The sequence below is a fragment of the Excalfactoria chinensis genome, chromosome 1, assembly GCF_039878825.1.
Source record: "Excalfactoria chinensis isolate bCotChi1 chromosome 1, bCotChi1.hap2, whole genome shotgun sequence".
Lineage (NCBI taxonomy): Eukaryota > Metazoa > Chordata > Aves > Galliformes > Phasianidae > Excalfactoria > Excalfactoria chinensis.
In genome coordinates this window covers 127,686,975-127,702,954 of record NC_092825.1, presented here as the reverse complement: position 1 = coordinate 127,702,954, position 15,980 = coordinate 127,686,975, and the positions used below count along the sequence as shown (strand labels likewise).

At 46.3% G+C, this 15,980-nt stretch overlaps 1 long non-coding RNA gene across 1 annotated transcript; it reads left to right on the top strand.

Moving 5' to 3' along the window:
* The first annotated feature begins 13,640 nt into the window (after positions 1-13,640).
* Positions 13,641-15,980, top strand: LOC140256391 (uncharacterized). The gene is made up of 3 exons (XR_011904701.1): positions 13,641-13,774; positions 14,763-15,035; positions 15,588-15,980. It is a non-coding gene; the product is annotated as an uncharacterized lncRNA (long non-coding RNA).

Genomic DNA, 15,980 nt, shown 5'->3' with positions numbered 1-15,980 from the left:
CTGTTTAGCTCCATGACTCCTGACTTTTCATGTGCACCATGGCTAACTTCACGGTGAAGTACGATGTGGTCGTCTCCCCTGCTACCTCTTATCTCTCAATGAGAGTCCCCATAACAGACTTTTAAACTCTAGGCTAAAAAGAACAGAAAACTTGTATTTCCCAGAGAGTTCCAGCTGCCAGGCAATTGCACAAAAGGCAGACAGAAGTTATCGCTTTTGAAAGGAAGTGGCTGCAAATACTGTAGCCCAGAGTGTATGAGACTGTGATAACATGGTATTTTGCAAATGGAGGTGAGTCTATTTTATTCTTTTTCAAGCCAGGTGGGGAACTTCTTTATTGTAAACTGATCCTGGGCTAATGCAAGTACACAGCTTCAGGTTCAGTAGCTTCTAGTTAGCATCATGTGCCACAGAAAGCAAGTAGTGGGGAAACTCAGTTGTTGTCAAAATCCAGAGTGGTCCTGCATTCTGGTTCTGTGCAATGAGTAGACCTGCTCAGTTCTGATCAGCAGGGTATAAACCATGGATGGCCCAGCCTGTGAAAGGAAGTAAGAGCATGTTTCAACTCTGCAGCCCTGTGGCAGAGCCAGTTCAGGACGTAAGACAAGCAAGATATTGCTTTGTCTACCTCCTGTTGCAATAAAAAAAAATAAGGAAAAAAGAAAAAGAAAGAAGGAAGGAAGGAAGGAAGGAAGGAAGGAAGGAAGGAAGGAAGGAAGGAAGGAAGGAAGGAAGGAAGGAAGGAAGGAAGGAAGGAAGGAAGGAAGGAAGGAAGGAAGGAAGGAAGGAAGGAAGGAAGGAAGGAAGGAAGGAAGGAAGGAAGGAAGGAAGGAAGGAAGGAAGGAAGGAAGGAAGGAAGGAAGGAAGGAAGGAAGGAAGGAAGGAAGGAAGGAAGGAAGGAAGGAAGGAAGGAAGGAAGGAAGGAAGGAAGGAAGGAAGGAAGGAAGGAAGGAAGGAAGGAAGGAAGGAAGGAAGGAAGGAAGGAAGGAAGGAAGGAAGGAAGGAAGGAAGGAAGGAAGGAAGGAAGGAAGGAAGGAAGGAAGGAAGGAAGGAAGGAAGGAAGGAAGGAAGGAAGGAAGGAAGGAAGGAAGGAAGGAAGGAAGGAAGGAAGGAAGGAAGGAAGGAAGGAAGGAAGGAAGGAAGGAAGGAAGGAAGGAAGGAAGGAAGGAAGGAAGGAAGGAAGGAAGGAAGGAAGGAAGGAAGGAAGGAAGGAAGGAAGGAAGGAAGGAAGGAAGGAAGGAAGGAAGGAAGGAAGGAAGGAAGGAAGGAAGGAAGGAAGGAAGGAAGGAAGGAAGGAAGGAAGGAAGGAAGGAAGGAAGGAAGGAAGGAAGGAAGGAAGGAAGGAAGGAAGGAAGGAAGGAAGGAAGGAAGGAAGGAAGGAAGGAAGGAAGGAAGGAAGGAAGAAAGAAAGAAAGAAAGAAAGAAAGAAAGAAAGAAAGAAAGAAAAGAAGTCATAGCACTGTTCAGGAAGAGCCCTGGAAAATGAGGCAGAAGCCTGGGTTGTGGGGCAGAGACTTGTACCTACATTTCTTCATTTCTCCAGCAGGACCAAGACCCTTGTTCCCCTGACCCCTCCTGTCCTGCCCCACATCCTAGTGCTTTCTGCAGCAGGGGAAACCATGCCTCACAGGAAGGCTGTGTTCCTGTTCACTCAGTCAGACTTTGGATAGGGCTTGCTGTATTCACACAGTAGGACGGTATTGGGTACCTAAGGAAGTCTAATCTAGCATGTACATGCCTGGGAGGTGCCTAATGAAGATGGGTAGGATTTTCTGTATGATCCTCCATAGGCGCATTCATTTTGCCCAAGTTGCAGTTTAGGTACACAGAAGACAATATGGAATCATGCCAATCTTCATCATCTGATGTCACAAAGTTCTGCCTGCTTACCTGCAAAATAAGTCTTATTAATTCCTGCTATTTAAGTAGAGAAAGTGAGGAAGCAGAAGAAGGCAAGCACCGCGGGCAAAATCTCAGCCCCACTGAATAAATACCCTGTCCCAGTCTCACTGACTTCAGTAGCTTTCTATTCTGTGGCTGGCCAACCATGCAGCCCTTTCACTTGTACAGTGTTAATACATTGTATGACCACTACAGTGGGCAGGCTGTGGCCTTCCTCCTTTTTATTATGACATAGTACATGTATTCTGACTAGAAAGCAGCTTCTCTTTACATTAGCCCTTGTGCATCAAGAAATACAGGAAGAGTATTATGCTGTTAAGAATGTGGTTCTCTCACAAATTAGCATGACTGGCATTTATTCTTTTCCCTATTTATTCTATTGCATTTTGGGCTCTACACATGCTGCATTCACTAACTGTTCCCCTTTTAGCCTCACATTTGTTTAGGTGCGTGGCTAGAGATACTGGGGGAGGAATGTGGCAGACTGCATTTATGGTGAAATCTTTGATACTTATCAGTTCAAAAATAGCACAAACATTTTTGAGCTAAAATAATAGGCAGCAGTTTGCCAAGACCAAGCATTGTTTTCCTGCATCCACATGCCAACTGTTCCTTGATAAAATTCCACACGTTGTCTTTTCCACTAGTTCAAAGGGTACCAAGTATAATTTCCACCTGTAGGCACTGTTTTAGTTTTGATTTTATGATTCCTCTTCCAGATTTACAACAGAATTTAATTAGGCTTCTTATAGATTTCTTGGGCAATTTTAGAATGTATATATATATATATATTTCTCCTTCTTGATTACGATCCCCTTTAACTCACTGGATGTCCCAAATTATAAGCTTTACATGGAATCAGTTGCCTTTGGCTATGTTTGGTATTATGTTACCTTCTGTTCAGTTAACGGTGTGGAGATAGGCCATAAGCACTGGAAAAACCTCAAAGCTCTTTGCTGCTGTTTTGAAATTGAGAAAGCAGAAACATAATTGCTTTTGTTGGATCACAATCCTGAATAGCAAAAGACTTTTTAAACATCTGCCCTTCCTTTGATTGGCTTTACATCTTCTCTCTTTTTTTGTCTACTGTTCATTATTCTGCATTTTATCCACTAATGAAAAATTCTATCCATGACAATATTTTCATATGCTGTAAGATGACTGGGATTCAGTGTATTTAATCTGATCTAGCCCTACAGAAAACCTTAATAGAATGTGACAATATATGTTAATTCTATGAGGTTTGTGTTTCCTTCTTGCTCGTATAGTATCTGATCTGTCCCGCCTACAATCTCAGTGCAATCTCTTGCAACCCTGACTTTTAACAGAGGCAGAGTCTGACTCCCGGGATGCATTTGCAACACCTATTGAAGTCAAACAACATCGTGTATCTGCATGGGAAACAAATTCTGCTTTCTTTGTCACCAGAACCTTGATCCAATTTAAATCTGCAGCAAATATGGCAATAGCTTAAATTCCAACAAGATCAGGCACCAGAATCATTCCACTTTACATGGAATTCTCTTTGATGAGGGGACTTGTGTGTGTCTTCAGGTGCTGACTTCCCTCTCCCTCTTTATCACTCATCAAACGACTCTATACATCTCTCTCTCTTTTTAAATACCTCTGTCAAATACCTGCTGCAATATTAGCATTCATTCCCAGGGAAATATAGCAACCAGAAATAATGCTGATCCCCGAGTGGACCAGAATAATCTGTTCATTCTGCAGGGAATAGCTACCCTTATTCAATAATAATATTGAAATTAAGAAATAACATTCCGTCTTTTAACATGGGAAGACAATACAAATAAGAGGGGAATTTCCTAATGAGTCTGTTATTAAAACAGTATCTAGAGGAAACCTGAGCATTCAGTTAACTAAAATGTATCCTTTTTCTTTTCCTGGTTTGAGTACAATACTTGACATCAATACCGCAAGTATTTTCAGTGCTACCTGGGAATAAGGGGAGGATGAAGGCAGGAGGCTTTCAAAAAGTCACTTCTGATTTTGCTCATTTAAAGCCTGAGTATTTCAAAAGCAACGTGGGCCAAAATTTCAAGTGTTGATAGTCCCCAGTTGGGTCCAGTTTTTCAGAAAGATTGCGTTCTCATTTACACTTCTCAATAGAGCATTTTTCCACAAGTGCTCAGCAGCCAGCAATTCTTTCTGGCCAGGAAGCCATTGAGAAATCTGGTCTTTTTTTGGTCTATTTTCCTTTTTTCTTTTTTTTTTCTCCTAGAGCCTAGAAGGCAATGGGGAGCACTGTTATGAATCTGTTCTTTAGACAAGTTCTACACGATGAGCCCAGCTCTAGGGGAAGAAGTTTCCTCTCTGAACCTCTAAATGCAGCAGGCAGACCCCGCATAGCACAGGGCAGAGGTAGCCCTGACAGAGTTCATCTGGAGACTGGAAGGGATGGAGAATTACCCATAACACCTCTTGGAACTGTGCAGTGTATGAGTGAGGACCAAGATTTCCATGAACACCAGAATGATTCCGGAAGCCTAGTTTCCAATGGAGTCAGTTATTCATGGCTGGCTGACATTTTAAGTGAATTAAACTGTTGCTGCGGTGTGAATTCCACCCTTATCGGACACTAGAGAATCCATGAGGGAGAGCACTCTTGGCTCTTAGGTGGATTCCCTGATACCTAACAAGGTATAAAATCTGGCTGAAGCATCCAGTCTCTCTCCCAAGTGGATCGTCTCTGTGTTGAACGAGAGCTGAGCGTGGGCTGCAGCTTTTCTGCCAGTGGGAAAATTGTTCAGCTTTCTATTTTCACAAAAGTGTATGAACTTGATCATCTCTGAAACCTCTAACTTTCTGCCAGGTTTAGGTACAACTGCCCAATGGGTTCAACAGTTATTAGACAAACATGCACTCAAGCCTGTATGCATCGTGCAATTATATGAGCTGTGCTTCCTTACAGAGCGAGTCTAAAACACTCACTGCTAAACTCTGAATGACTGCAGCCTGCTGTGTCTATGAGTGCGTTGGGAAGGCTATAATAAAGAACTTGATGGAAAGAGAAATAAATTATTCTGCATCTCCTATGCAGGAGCATAGCCATCGGTCGCGTGTTTCCTCCCTTCCTAGCTGTAGGGTTCCCCCATCAGAGGCGACCGCTGCAGAGCCCCTTTGGCGAGGAGCGCATCTGGGGGCAGTCAGGGGAGCTGGAAGCGTTCCTGGCCGCTCTGCCAGTGTGAAGGGTTGGCAGAGCTTCTTGCAGTTTCCTTTCCCATGAGCAAACTAGCAGCAATCAAATACAATCTAGCCCTCATTATTTGCCGTTAGTTTCTTTGATTGTGATTTGGAAATACGTTGCTAAGGAAAGCAAAAACCGTGGTTAACTGATTGATAGAAAATAAGAGTCATAGAAAACATCTGGAGAGCCAGATGAGTACAAGCCATTGTTTAGTTTAATACCCTTATAATATTTGCTGCAAACAGCCAAGCTGAAGGGTGGATTCTTCATCATTTTTATTATGTGCTTATTCAAAAATATTAATGAACAGCCTTTGATGGCAATGTTTGATCCATGCCCTTTTGCCCAGACATTACCATGCCTTGGCTTCCTGAAGCTGCATAAGGCCAAGTTATCAAAGCATAATATCAAAATTTAAGAATGGTCATATTGGACCATGCCAATGTCCCTCTAGACCCTTGCCACTGATAGTGACTAACAGCAGATGCTTAGAGAAAAACACAAAGCCAAAAAGCTCAGCCGTTGTTCCCCAATGCACCCTCCTCATGCCTAGCACTTAACAGCTCAAGAAGAGGCTGAGGCAGAGGTGGTGCCTTCGTGTTTACTATGACCGGGTGGATTTCATTCTTCTGGAATTCTCCCCATCAGTCTTTAAAGGTAGAAGCAATGAAGAGCTTATGTTTCACTTGAGAACATAAAAACACAGAAGGAAATACTACAACTAGAAATGTTAAAGGTCATCCCTGGGAAAGTTGAAGAAAGATGTCTAATCCTAATTTACAGAATTAGAGAATATGCTTCCAATTTGAGCTTTCACTGTTCACTCTTCAGCTAATCAGACAGTGATTTGGCATCAGAAAACGGGAAGAACTTGAGTGGGAGCTGAGTACATCTGCCCAGAGTCTCCTTTTGGATGGGCAGGAGGAGAGGAGAACATTGCATATTTGCAAAGGAATCCTCCATGGACTCAGAAGGACAGGAAAGTGTTCACATGTCTCCATGGAGGGAGGAAAGGAGGAAAGGATGCACACTGGATGCATTTTTACTTACATTTCCTTCCATATTTTCCAGCCTTCCAGACTCAGGTACATTCTAGGTGGGTTTTTATAACTTGAAGTATTCAAAATATTAACTTTTCAGCAATGGCTGCTGAACAGTTGTTGAGCCCTCGTCTCAGAAGTACTATCTCCCAAGGAATTCTATGAGCAGAAGACATCCATTAGAGCATCCACTGTAGCCTTTATATTTTAACACAGCCCGTTACTGCCCTTTCTCACACTGCACTTATTTTTAGCCAAAACTGGTGTGTTACTGAAGCTACCCCTACTGAACCCCCTCCAAAGCAGAATGAACATGGTGCAATCCCTGCTGTCTGCTACTCCATTAGACTTTGTTCACTGCATGTGAAACCACTTGCCAGCAAAGCTACACTAATATAATACCAACAGAACCACTCCAGTGAAAGCATTTTGATGAGCAAAATAATATATCAGCAAAAAGACTTACTTTCTCCCCCTGATATGGATCTGTCTACCTCAGGCAATTGTTTTTAAGCTTCTGACTGACATAGCAAAGATGGCAAAACTCTTTGCATAGACAAGAAGTCCTGAGGGGGGAACAGAATATTCTCTGCTGGCTCTAGTTGCATTTGTGTTGTCTCTCTGGGCTGGCTGCTTGCACGAGGGAGTTTGCTTTTAGAATTGTATTACTGGAGATGTGGTGCAGATGTCATTATCATTTTAAAATTCTTTTCAAATATTGCTTATTTCAAAATAGCATTAGGGTCTAGAACTTCCTGATGCTATAGGAAATAAAGAGTAAGCCAAAAAAAGTGCTTTGAGAAAGATCAACAGATAGCCGAAGGACTGTCAGGGTTTGACCACGGGGACATTTTCACTGAAAGAAGACCTTTCTGAAGGACAGACTCCATTGGAGAGGCTGTGGAAATAGCCTTCTGAAAGCAAGTCTGGCAGAACTGATAAGCAGAGCTTTAAATGGAGAAATGAAGGCTACAGAGTCAAAGACTTGAATAATCTCCACATGCCCAGCAAACACCAGAGGTGAAAGCCTAGGTACGTGAGGATGTACCAAAGGATAAAGACATTTCAGTAATCAGAATGGTGAAGAATAATAAGAAAGAAAATGTAAAGTGTGATGAGAGCTCTTCCATGTTGGCAATACAGCATCAGGAGCAGGTCCTAACAAAGCTGTGGTATGGGGCACAGGAATATTTAACAACATAATATGTACCCTAAAAAAATAGAAAACTATGAAATAAGCTCTTGGGTCACTAAGTGGGGAAGGCATGTATGCTGGTAGCACAACAGAACAGCAACCATAGCTGAAACACTGGTCTCAAAGTGTATGCATTACCCAGAAGGGCAGAGATAAAGGTGAAGTCTGTGGCAGAGAACCAGCTATTAATAATATGAAAACCTATGAAGAAGAATGTGTAGAGGGAATAGCATTTGCTCCACTTGAAATGATTTCAGGAAAAGGTGGCCAAAGGAATGTACATCTCCCCTGATTTGATTCTGATTGCGAGTAAAGTAAGCATTAGGGAACTAAGTCCTTTCAGGTTGGTATCACGCAGGGAAATTCTTACCTTCCCAAATCCAGATTGAAAAATAATGCCACTAATAATGATAGAATGCAGATATTTCTGGATGCAGTAGTCAGCAAATTGCTTAATAGAATCATCAGTAAGGAGTGATGCTCTTTCAGACTTGCTTGTGGTAACTGATGGTTGTAGCAAAATAAAAAAGGCTTGACTCAAGCAGTCAGGGACTGACACTTTCTAATAAAATGGAATAAATAAATGAGCATATTAATAAGGTTTTACATTTCAAAAGGGCAAATTTTTGGTAAATTCATTGAATCAATTAGTAAAGTCAGATGAATTGTGGAGTCCAGGTATTTAATTGTGGGAGAGGCCTGGAGCACTGATCTGCGTGACTAAAACTTATGGGAATCTGAAGAAGAAGCAAAGAGAAAGCCTAGTTATATAACTACTTCAAGAAAGGTACAGTGTATTAGTTCATGTCTTTTAAAAGAAAGGCCAGGTGATAAGCAGGAAGTGGAACGAAATGTAGTAGGAAAGATTGTGCCAAAGTCCATGAGAGCTGTGTTAGGCAAGATGATTCCCCAGACAGAGAGGACAGAGTGAATGCTGTCTATTTGCACTTTACTATAGCATCTGACGCAATTGCACAGAAGGCATTTGTTAGGTGGAGCTCTGAAGAAAATCCATATATCTAGTAAGGATCTGGCTCACAGCATACAGACACCAATGAGAAAGGCATTGCAAGGCTGGAATGAAGTAATTAGGAGAGTTCTTCAAACTAAGTGTGGGGACTAGTCTCGTTTAATGTTTTCATAAATGGTCATGAGTTAAGTATTAGAAAGAGACTCTGAGACTTTTGATGACACAGCACCGAGAGACATCATCAATACGATGAAAAGCATATGAAGACCCCGAAAACAGGTAAAGAAGAAAGAAAGGAGCACACAAACACACATGGGGAAGAAAAAGGGAAGGGAAGGGAAGGGAAGGGAAGGGAAGGGAAGGGAAGGGAAGGGAAGGGAAGGGAAGGGAAGGGAAGGGAAGGGAAGGGAAGGGAAGGGAAGGGAAGGGAAGGGAAGGGAAGGGAAGGGAAGGGAAGGGAAGGGAAGGGAAGGGAAGGGAAGGGAAGGGAAGGAATTGGCTCATTTTCAGCAAAGTGCAGACTGCTCTGGATGCTGACCTTCCCAGGCCAGGTGTGACTTACTGTTCCACATCCCACCTGCATGTACCCTTGGAGTAAAATACTCAAATAAGTCTTTGGAATGTATGTGTCTCTTTCAAGTGTCTCCCTTGCTTTCATTGCTTCCCAGTTAATGGAGTCTCACTAACTAGGAGAGAAAATCTGAGAGTTCATTATAGTGTAAATTTAGCTCTGTACAAGCTGTGTGTGCCAGCACCCCAGTGTAACCACATAAGAAGGTATTCTATATGTTCTGCCAGGTTCCATTTTGGGTTTGGAGATCTTTGTTTTGTTTTGTTTTTTATGACCAGTCTCATGCTGCTTGGCATTTCCTTTAGTGCCTGGCTCCTAGACTCATATGATTAAGGAGAAAATGTCTGAACGAAAAGGAGAGCTCAGCTCAATTCTTCTTGAAAAACTAGAAGACCTCATGCCTTGGAGAAGCACCACAAATGGCAAGTAGAACGGTGCTGAACTAAAGATGCATTTCAGTCATCAAGACTGTAAATTGGTCAAATGAGCTGAGGGCTGGGGTACTGTTTCCTGACTCTTTTGCCACCAGCCACAGTGTAAGCCTGGCCCCATTTTTAAAAGAGAGCTCATACAAGAAATTCAGTTTTATATGGTCAAAACACAGGTACAATAGCTACAATGAGCAATAGCTCATACTGACTAGTCCCGAGTCCCTGAACTGTCTCTGCCTGCACTGGCCATAGAGAGGTAGAAGGAAATCCATCTCCCTGACTTCAGCCATCTGGTCAGGTCTCTGTAAGTAAGCTGGGTGCTGGGGCTGCTGATGCAATCAACAGAGCAACACAGACATCTTCAAAAGGTGGCTCATCCCTCCCACCCCTCCTTGATAGGTGCTTAGGTTAGCTGTCATGAGTCACCCCCTATCTCACCCCACTGATGGATACCAAGGGATCCCGTACTTGGCCAACACATTAGCAGTATATGGCTGAAGCTCGTGCAGATAAATCCCATCTGCAGTCAGTGCTGGATCTGATAACTGCTAAAGCCACATTTGAAATGCAGGCATTGCTTTTAGAAAAAGGTATCAGAAACTTATTGGAATCAGATGTTCTCCATAAATGGGCAGTCCTAGATGGGGGGAGGGGGGAGGAGGGATAGTAACCCCTTGATTGTGAAATTACATGATTACTGAATGAATATGATTCTCCAACAGGCTGTTTTTAATGTCTAGGTTGTGTTTCTAATGAAGGAAAACATGTAGTATCGCTGATCCATATCACAGTGCTCTTGCTGTCTGCTATCAAGAGTAGGCAAGCCCTAAACACAGGATCTTTCAGGTTTTTATTCATACCTGCAGACATAAAACCAGAAGGTTGTTCTTTCTTAAAATCAAAATAGTCTCTGTACAGTGTATCTGATTCAAACCATATTGCTAGCAAGGTGGAACCTTGAAATCATTAAGATTTTTCTATGGTAAAAGTTAAAGATTAGAGGGCCCTGAGGAAACAGAACACACAGGCCAAAAGTTTCAAATCCAAATATTAAAGATAGCCAGCCAAGTCAAAACATTGGCATCTACATGAAGGGGTCGTGAATTACAGAGGGACCGAGCACCCACTGAGCCTATTTATTCCCCAGCACTTCAGAAAACTACCCCAATTTTAAGTAAATACCGTCATGTAGATGGAGCTGCTTCATTTTTGTACAAAGGAATTCATATGCTCTTTGCCTTATTAGTGGGACCCCAAAAGGGCTGGGTCCCTTGTCTTTTTCCACCAGAACGGGAGGAACGATGAAAGCAGGCTTTGAGGCTGACAGAATTATCTTCTGTTGAATCAGAACTCACCCTCAAGGGGGAAAAGAAAGAGGGGAAGGCATCACATAATTCACCAACGGCTCAGCACCAAAACCACCACAACCTCAGCAGGACGGGGATCAGAAGCTTAGGATGGGCTGACCCCTATGAGCTGCACAGCTGCTCCTGCCCACGGTCCTCCTGGGACTGCCGTGAGAAACACATTGCCTTGAGTTACCTCAAGGAGCTGAACTCCTCTTTCAAGTGTGAGAAAACTCACAGCCCTGAAAGGATTTCAAAGCCAAAGCTTAACTCCTTTGAATGACAAAACCCCGAGTTACTCTGGATTATAAAGGGAAAGAAAATAGGTGTCATATTGTAGATCAAAACACAATCTTTATGTCCCACCTGAATACTGGCTACTGGAGGGCTGGAGGTAGTTCTCCCTCACTGAAGCCAGGGGACCCTTCCTCATCTGCAAGCTGTGACAATGAGAGTTGGGACCTGCCATCCTTCAGTACTCACTCCTCATGGCACGGAGGTATGGGGCACCTGGAGGAGCACCTGGGACTCCTCTATTTGAAAGCCATCCTCCCACCGCTCTTCAACTAAGAGTGGAGGAGAACCTTTTCCTTCCTCAGTTTAGAAGATCCCCACAGCTGAAACCAATACTTCACCTTTGCCAATAAAACCACAAACCCGGGCTCCTCTGCTGCTGCCATCCTTCGCCAAGCAGCGTGGCTTTGGACAAGGCACAAAAGATTTGTCTGTGCACACCTTCTCGGCTCACAGTATAGCGAGTGCCGGTGCCAAACACAACATCGGGGATGCCAGCCCCGGGCAAGGCACTTGAAAGTTAAGTACTGAAACAACTAACTTTTTAGACATGCAAATCCTTTGCTGGATGTAGTCATAAAGCTCTCTTCTTAGGTGGTTAATGAACTAGAGTGTGGCTGATGTTTTGTGCTTACTCTGAGACACCCTACCCTCCCAATAGGAGGTTGTTTTGTTGTCCCGTACCCCTGAAATTACGTTGTTGTTTCTTGTGCAGACAGAAATCGCTCTTCCTCCCAATTACAGAACATGACAAGAATTCCCAGGCACAAGAATGAACATCTATTCCCATCTGAGGATGCACACATTAAGAGTTTCCACTTTCTTACCTATGAAAGCAGTCCAGTGGCAGCGCTTTGCTTCATTTTAGCCATGTGAAATTTGTTTTCACAACGTGGAATAAGTGTGAGGATGTTATTCTTTTTAACTATTAGCTCTCACAAGGCGCCAGAAGTTTTCAAGGGATGGGAATTATAAAATCACAATTTCACCTTCAAGAATGCACTATCTGGTGCAATCGGGCCACGCAGGTAAGAATTGATGAGGCAGCTGTCAGCAACTCTTAATTGTCTGGTTTATACAGTGGCCTGTGGCATGGCAGCCTCTGAAGGGAGGCATCCCTTGCGCATCGTGTTCCTTGTGGTGTGTGGGAAGTGTTTGCTGTATGTGGCAAAGGAGGAGAGATCACCTACATCTGCTTCTGGCTGCTGGGAGGCTTCAGAACTGAGCTAGTCCAGGGATGTTGCTCTTCTCTTCAGAGAGTGTAGACAAACAAGGTGGGTAAATCCCATTTCCAAACGGCGTGGGTGCCATCACAGATGTTTCAGATATTACATCAAAATAAGTAGGGATATAGATACTCAGTATTATAGTGTGGGCTGAGCTCCACATATAACAGAGGATTTAGGCTTATTTGGGCTTTTATAAAAGTCTCTACTGGTGCCTGGAGGAAGCCAGGGCCTCACACAGCTGTTTGCAGCCTGAACACTCAGGGGGCCCTGATGTGTCTCAGCAGTGTCACACTTGGGAGTCATCGGATGTCAGTGGCACACAGGTGCCAACATCACATGGGCCAACGTAACCTGGCCACCTGAGTCACACGGGAGTGCCGCATGCAGTAAGTGATACCCAAGGGCACTGGGCAACTTGGGCTGAAACATCAGTACAGTTTTAGAGGGGGTGATGCAAATAGAGGTTGCATTAGCTGAGGCTGCACTGACATTTTACAATCAGACATGGACAGAAAGAGCTCTGGGCTGCCAGCATGGAATTGATACACAACTATTGCAAAACTAGCTGTGTGCCATACATAGAAGCTTCTGCATTCGTAAGAGAAATACAGAAGCAGAGTGAAAGCAAACTTCAAACATAACAAAAAACCCCTACCCTGGTTTGGCAGAAGTGACTGTATTCCCAGATTCTCACTTAAGATGCTCGGAGGTGGCAAGAGACGCAGAGAGGCAAGCACGTGGGGAAGCCTTATGTGGGCCGAGCCGTGCCGTACCGTACCGTTCCATGCCGAACCAGCCGAGCCGCGCCGAGCCGAGCCGAGCCGAGCAGCCCCGCTGCGCCTTGCTCTCTGCGGAGCGGCACGGCGCGGAACAGCCTCCGCCTCCCGTTAGATGGCGCTACAGACTTTCCAACCACGTGTTAAAAAATATATATAGAGAGAGAACAACAAAATATGTAGTATAATTGTCCGAAACGGGGGAGCGGCCGCGTCAGGCAACGCGATGCCTCTTCCTCACGGGGCTCGTCCGGGGCCGCCCGCACCGCGCAGTGGGGCCTCGGTCCCGGGGACCCGGGGCAGTGCGGGGACGGGGCGAGCAGAGTCCCGGCGCTGAGATGGGACGGCCTCTTCCTCACTTTTTCTATCCCAAAGCTGCGTGGACCATCTGCGGAGCTCGTCGGGGCTTTGTCGGGTGTCATTTTCATCTGTTCCGCGTGTACATTCGGTGTTCGCTTGTTTGTTTGGGGTGGGGATATTAGGAGCCCCGCGTCTGGGGACTCGGAGGTGCCACAGTCCAAACCGTCCCGGCGGTGTCCCCCGGCCGCCCCTCTCCACGCTCCGCCGCCCAACTCCGTGGCTCAGGGCAGTGCCCGAACCCACAGCCCCCCGCCCTCCCCCGTGCCCTCCGTTCGGCTGCGAACTTTCCGCCGGGGTGAGTTCTCCTTTAAGAAAAGGCACGGCTCCTTCTGCATACTGAACGCTGTTTGTCTGCAGCGCGCAGATGACGCGGGGCCGGAGCGGGACGGCTGGGGCGTAAATCAACGCGCTCTGCAATGGGCCCAGCGGGGAACCCCGTACCATCGCCCCATGTAAGTCAGCACCGGGGGCTGGGAGGGGGGGGATGCTGGTGCCAGGCGGGGCGGTGAGCAGCCCCCTTCCTATCGCAGAAGTGATAACGCGCTTCAGGGCCGGACATCTCGTCATTTATTTCCTCGTCTCTACGTTTTCCGCGCTCCGGTGCCTCTCAGCCCGGCTACGCGTGGCTCTACGGGGCGGACAGGAGGAGGGTCTGGGGGCTCCTCCCTGCAACCCCCCCCCTCCCCCTCCCCCCCGCCTATGTGCATGTAGGCAGCAGAGCTCCGGGGCTCACTTCAGCCCCGGGGAGGGGGGTAGAAGGAATCGTCAACCTCCGAGCAGCGCAGGGCTCGCTCGTCCCGTCGGGGCTCCCATTCGCCTATGGGGTCAGCCTAGGGCTGCGCTCGGGCGGAGGGAGGGAGCGCGAAGCGGGGCTCCCAGCGGTTCCCCGGCTGTTAGAGAACGAACTCGTTGCAGTTCGCCATCCGAAATGCGGTGCGGTGGCGGCGTGCCTTGAAATTGAGTCGCTTCTCGGTCCTCACTGGGAAAAGCAGACATGTGTCCTCAATTGTGTGGTATGAAAAACCCGACTAGGTACTTTATGATTCCATCTGGAGAAATTAAAAGCCCGGAGCTGTAATGTTTATTCTTACATAGTTTACAAAAAAAAAAAAAAAAAAGAAAAAAAAAAAAAGAAAAAAAAAAAAGAAAAGGGGGGAGGGGATGGGAAGGGGGGCTGGAAATGTGTGAGACACATGTCTCCGCATAGAACCAAAGTGCTTTCCCTTCTGGTTAAAAAGTTGCATGCAAATGTTTTCGTTTGAGCTCTCGCCGCCACCTGTACTTCATGGCTTCGCGGCGAAACTTTTCCCGGCGCTTGGTGCGGCGGCACCAATAGTCCTTATTAATGAATTAATTATTATTATGGCTGCTGAATTGACTTAAAGTGCTTCGGAGGCCAAACTAATCCATGTTAATCAGTTACAATTAATTGTGTTTCAGCTGCCGCTTTAAACACACTTTCCAAGAAAGGGGAAAAAGGATGCTGCGGGTGGGGAGGGGGACACTCGGGTGTCTCCCCCCTCCCCTCTCCGGCTTCACGAGGCTCGGGAGAGCGGCACAGCCCTGTCCCGGTGCCCGCGTCGAGGTGCGCAGAGGTGCGAAAGGGGAACATCGGTGCTAAACCGCCGCCCGGAGCAGAGGATGCGGGGTCCCAGAGGAGATTTCCCTACGGAGTCTGCGTTGTGCGGAGCGACAAGGAAGCATCGGGAGGCAGTGAGGCTGATGCTTGCCCCGCGGAGGGGCTGCACCTCTACCCGGGGCGGCTGGAGGGGGGAGAGAGAGAGAAAAAAAGCCCCGTAGGGAGCAGCAGAAGTTGGCCCTGAGAGTGGAGTGAAGTCTTGGAAAACCCCGGAAGGGGGGCCGAACACAGCTTACCCGAACCCCAGGGGGGAGCCTGCAGTCGGGTTGCCACTCTTCGGCCTTTTCCTTAGGAGTGACTGCCCCCAAAGTGAGGGACGTGGGGAGGGGAAGGGGATGGAAAGCGGCCCCAAAGGCTGAGCTGCCTCAAACACGGCGCTGCTCCCTACCACTACCCCGCTATTCAGTATGATTCTTTTTTTCTTTCCTTTCTCTCATGTGAGTCTGCCAAATGGCAACTGAGGAACTGTAGCCTGTCCCATCCTCTCTAGAACTGGGTTCTTGGTGATTATTTTGTTTTCAGTTTTACTTTTGTCTTCTTCCACTCCGACTCTTAATGATTCGCCCTCCTCCTCTGTGTTTTGCTGTTGTTGTTTTTGTTTTTCTCATCTCATTCACTTTACTCAGCCTCTGCTGAAGACACCGAATCGCCCTCGCCCTGTGCCTGCAGACAGACCATGGTGGAGAGCAGCGGCAGGATCCAACCACGCAATTTCTACCTGCCAGGGAGCAAAGTGTACGGCCCCCCGCTCCCACCCCGTATCGAACACAGCCATAACTCAATGCAAACTGTGGGGAGAGGCGTTTTCCACGTGGCAGCAGATGATGGAGGAGATGTCCCACTCCTCTCGGTTGTTTATACCGCGTGGGGTCGTTCCCTCCGGCTACGGCAGTGCTGTCCTCACAGAGGTGCAGGAAACGGATTCCCACCTTTGGTTTCCCACCAAAGCGAATTGCTTTTGGCGCAGCACTCATCCTAACCAACTTTCTCCCTGTGTTTATTTCTTCGGTTGCAGCCGG